Source organism: Tenrec ecaudatus, chromosome 15 (genome assembly GCF_050624435.1).
Source record: "Tenrec ecaudatus isolate mTenEca1 chromosome 15, mTenEca1.hap1, whole genome shotgun sequence".
Classification (NCBI taxonomy): Eukaryota; Metazoa; Chordata; class Mammalia; order Afrosoricida; family Tenrecidae; genus Tenrec; species Tenrec ecaudatus.
In genome coordinates this window covers 68,263,403-68,268,600 of record NC_134544.1, presented here as the reverse complement: position 1 = coordinate 68,268,600, position 5,198 = coordinate 68,263,403, and the positions used below count along the sequence as shown (strand labels likewise).

The 5,198-nt window shown below is 41.3% G+C and overlaps 1 non-coding gene across 1 annotated transcript; it reads right to left on the bottom strand.

Annotated features, from left to right (window-relative positions):
• Positions 1-318: 318 nt before the first annotated feature.
• Positions 319-482, bottom strand: LOC142428199 (U1 spliceosomal RNA). The gene has a single exon (XR_012780170.1). It is a non-coding gene; the product is annotated as a U1 spliceosomal RNA (small nuclear RNA).
• Between the last annotated feature and the right edge of the window lie 4,716 nt (positions 483-5,198).

Here is a 5,198-nt window from a genome sequence, read left to right as displayed (position 1 = left end):
GTCTCAACTTGGCCCCAAATTGTTATCCACTTATCTCTTGAATCTGTGCCTTAGCTCTGTAAATGAGAAGTGTGACATTTCATCTACTGGAATCTCCCCATATTAAACCTGTGAAATATTTTAGTCCTTTCTCCTGAAGAACAAATTACCTATCCTCTCCCCACCCCCGCAAACCTTCCCTCTATTTTATTCAATAAAACATACTATTGACGGCATTCACTGCATCAATCCATCTTTTCCAGGGTCTTTGTTTATGGCCCTCTCCTTAACCAAGCGTAAGATCCCTCTCCAAGGACAGGTCTGCTCTGAAGCATGACCAAAGGAAGAGCGTGACCACAGTCCCCCACTACCACAAATTATGCAGTCGCGTTTCCCACATTTGGGGAAATCGCAGGGGTCAGCACATCCGGAGTGCAATGGATAAGCCTCGCCCTGGGAAAATCACCTTCGTGATCATGATCTCTCCCCTGCCAGCCAAGACCCACCTGAGATCTGCAATGGTGTCCCTTGCTCCACAACCTCTTCTAAATCAAGCCTGAATCTCTGAGAGTTTCCTGTTAATGTATTTGCATTTGATGTCAGTGATTTTTAAAATAATTTTCACCTTCTGTTGGATAACCTTTCTTTGGAATGAGTGCAAACATGGCTCTTTTCCAGTCAGTTGGATGAGTCACTGTCTTCCAAACTTCTTGGCATAGATGCGTGCTTCAGCAGCTTGTGGAAACACTCCACATGGTATTGCACTGATGTACTGCTGCGACCCTCACTGGGGCATCACTTTCCTGTCGGTTTGTCATCCTGTGGCGCCTTGTGTGTTGTTGTGATGCTGGAAGCTATGCCACTGGTATTTCAAGTACCAGCAAAGTAACCAAGGGAACAGGTTTCAACAGAGCTTCCAGACTGCAAACAAGGAGTAAGTTTTCCCTTTCATATAAATTAGCCAAGGGAAACATATGGATAGCTATGAAACCGTGTGCGATACTGAAATCTGCATGCATAGAACAAGAGCATTGTCAAAGATAGTGCCGAGAGACGAGCCCCTCAGGCTGGAAGACACTCAAAACACGACTGAGGAAGAAGTGCCTTCTCAAAGCACTGTGGACCATAATGCTGTCGATCGATAAAGCCTGAGGGAGGAAAGCCTTCAGAATCCTCATTTGCTGATGGGGCAGGATTCAAAATAAGAAGAAACCACTGAAAATATCATTTAGTCATTGAAACTTGGAGTGTACAGAGTATGGACCTAAGACAATTAGAAGTCATCAAAAACGAAATGGTGTACATAAAGGCAGATACCTAGGCATTAATGAACTACAATAGTCTGTATTTGCCATTTTGAATCAGAAAATCATACAGTTTAATTATGCCAGGAATTACAAAGTCAAGAGGAATGGCATTGCATTAATTATTAAAAATGGTATTTCAAATTTTATCTTGAAGAACAATGCTGTCTGTGATAGGATAATGTCTATCCAGATATAAGAAACTCCAATCAATACAACTTCCATTAAAATTTATGCATCAATTACTAAATTTACTGATGCAGAAATTGAAGAATTCTGCCAATGTGTGCAGTCTGAAATCACACATGCAATCAAGATACTTTGATAATTGTTGACAATTGGAAAGAAAAAGGAAGGAAGAGTAATTGGAAAATATGATCTTGGTGATAGAAATGTAGCTGGAAATCACACGACAGAACTTTGCAAGATCAACAACTTCTTCATTGCAAATACCTTTTGCCAACAACACAAAAGGCGACTATAACATGACCTTCTCCAGATGGAATGCACAGACTGACTCCATCTGTGAGAAGAGACAATGGACATGCTCACTATCAGCAGCTAAAACCAGGCCCATGTTGACTGTGGGACAGGCCTTATAAGTAAATTCAGGTTGAAACGGAATCAAATGAAAACAAGTCCAGGAGAGCCAAAGTACAACCTTTGAGTCTATCCCACTTGAACCTCAAAAACATCTGAAGACCAGACTTGATGCATTGAAGACTAATTACAGGAAATCTGATGACTGGGATAATATCTAGAATATCATGTATTGAGAGGCAAGCAATAAAGTAAGGGGTTATTATAAAAGACAATAAAGAAAAAGAAAAAAAATACTATTGACATATTATGTTCTAGCCTCCTAACTACAGTACATGATCATCTGTGGATTTATTTTTATGGTTTTATTCATTCGAAACAATTTAATAGTGTTATAGGCATGTAATCCACATATCACACAGTTCAGTAGTTCAATCATAATAAGAGTTGTACACTCATTGCCCAATCAAATTATTTTTGAACGTTCACTCCTGCCTCCATGGTTAAAGCACTTTTAAAATGAGTTGTGTAATCATCATCAGTTCTAAAGAGTGCTCCCTCCCCATCCCACGTGCATCATTTGCTCCCTCAAACCTACTCTCCCTAACTCCCGCCCTAACCTCTCCATCCCCTATAAACCCTTGCAGTAGTTCTTATGTTTGTGCTCCTATTCCTTCTGTGCTTAGCAACCTGGAAAACAAACAGAAGCAGTATAAAGAGAAAAAGTTCAATTGCAAGGATAATATAATATTACAGAGATAAAAATACAAATAGTTGGAAAGAAAGAAAAGACCGGCGTGAATTGGTATGATTTCTGTAAGAGCTCCAATAAAATGCTTTCAGGGGGAAATTGTCACACATCTGAGTGTGAGTTTGAGCCCCTGTCCCAACAACCAATTTTTCAAAAAGACATAAGAAAGTGTCCATTTGGGATGGTATCTCTATTTGAAATGAATTCACCTCTTTGTGATGTTTGGCTTAGGATCTGTAAGTAATAGTGACTTTATTAGATAGAAACCAGGCTACTGCCAACAACATGTTGGGTCAAATTGGGGCCAACCTGTTGCTCAAAGTTTACATTTGGAAATCCACAAGGGTTCCAGCGACCAGGAGCACAGGAAGGAGGATGGTGGGGGATGGAAGAAAGACAGGAGACCTGATACAAGAAGCTGAGGCAGGTGGAGCCTGTTCCCTGATGAGGAAGGGGGCTTCCCAGCAACTGCAGCGCATTAATTTATACGGGCAAGGCATAAGGAATTTCATGGCTAGTCGAGGGGAGTCGGAAGCTGGGAAGAAGGAGCATAGCTGATTTGCAGGTCATCCTGCTTCAGCGATGTTACAGGGAACAAGGGGGGAACTGTCAACTGTCCCTTAGGTGAAGGACACGACACTTGTTGCATCCGCTCCTTGAGCTGTCAGCACCCTTCCATGGGGCCCTGCCTCAGCTGAAGGAAGTGATGATCCTGCCCCACTAGTCCAAGAAGTAGACAGTTTTTCCCCCCAAGAGTTTGCCTCCAGCTTCTCGCAGCCTTCACCAGTTGCATCTCACACTGGACACCTGCAAACATAGGGACATTCCAGTCAGCAAAACCCTCACACACATCCACTGTGTCTCTCCACCATGCACATTCACGCTTGCTTTTTCTCTGTAAAATCACTTTTTAACATAGTAACAAGGAAAACCCAGATCAGCACTCAAAGGTGACTTGTGTTCAGTCCTGATAATTGAATTTGGACACCTGGGAATTCCAGAGTTGAGGCACTTCTCCCAGGGCTGGGTTGTTTTATCAGCAGAAGGAAGGGTTGACACCAGTAAGTGAAGTGCATGACTGCTGAGAAGGTCATCACAAGAGCAGATAAGAATGTCCTAAGTATCATAGGGAGTCTCAGGCGTGTTGTTTATGATGAGTGGGGCTGCTAATTACAAAGTCAGCAGTTTGAACCACCAGTGGTTCATTGGGAGGAAGATGAGGCTTTCCACTCCCACTGAGATTTGCAACTTAACACTCCTACAGGGGAAGTGCTACTCTGGCCCCTTGTGTCTTTGAGAGGAAATGACTCAATGGCACTGATGCTTTTTGGATGTGCTTTAGGAAGGACACTGCATTCTGGGTAAAGTAAGGTATGTATAATTTTACTATACTAAATGGAGAGAACACAGCACTTTATTGCATTTTTGAATAAATACACAAATGTGGGTAGAGGCACCATTACCATCTTAACTTTATAGGTGTAAAACTACAAATGGAATTCTTAAAATTTCAGCTGTGTATCCCCCAGAGACTCACCTCATGCTCTTTGACCATGTTCTTTGAGCTCTTAGGGGGAAAAAACAAAGAATGTGAGGTAGGCTACTTCAATGCTATAGTGTGAAATTTGTAAGATTTTCCTATGAAACTATCAGAGGACAACTCTTCATACCTAAAAGAATAGGTGAGCACAATGTCCCAATGGGGAACAGTTCCTCAGTTCTTCTATCCACACATGTGCCCATCATTGCAGGTTTCCATTGTGTTCAGAGTTCATAATGTGTTCCATGTTCTATTTCCTTAGTTTAAAAAAAGTCTTTGAAGATTAACAATTTGATAACAAAATTTACTCATCATAAGCTTCTGAGTTAACTTTTATGTCTTTAATTTAACTGACCCCACAGATAGATTATACAGCCCCCGTTAGCCATAATTATTAGTATTTTTACCCATACTTGTGCCTCTGGTCTTGGGTCACAAGCCAGTTTTGTGATAAGACAGACTTTAACCTACTTTGTCGTTTATGCTTCTTGCTTCTGCTGTCATATGGTTATTTCTCATTAAATAAAAATTTTAAATCACACTCTTATACTTACTTAAAAATGACTTTATTGTTCATGCTTAGATCTTTGGATATTTTTTGTTGTATGCCTGTGTGTGGCGGGTGGGGGACATGATCTGATACACGGATTCATTCTTCTGCACGTGGAAATCTAATTCTTTTTTTAGGGGGGGGTTTAAATTTTTATTTCAAAAGCTTGGATAGCTTCAATATCCAGGTCGTGGCAAAATCAGGACACGTGTAAAATACCTTACAATACATTAGATTCCCAAAAAGGTACCAAAAAGTACAGTAAAATTAACACTTCCGTTAACAGGAAATGTATGACACAAATAATATAAAATTAAAAGGTGAAAAAAGGTGACACTGGTTTCCTAAGATACAAGTTTACTCTTTACCCACCAGGGCCTGCAGGCCCAGGATACAGAGCAGCAGCAGGGCGCACACCCACCCCTCGGGTTTGGGGGAACCTGGTGTTAAATTAGGCCCACGATGCTGCTCGGCCTCTGATACACCACACGCTGCTAACACAACTAGCTCTGGAAATAGTAAACAGGAGAGTGA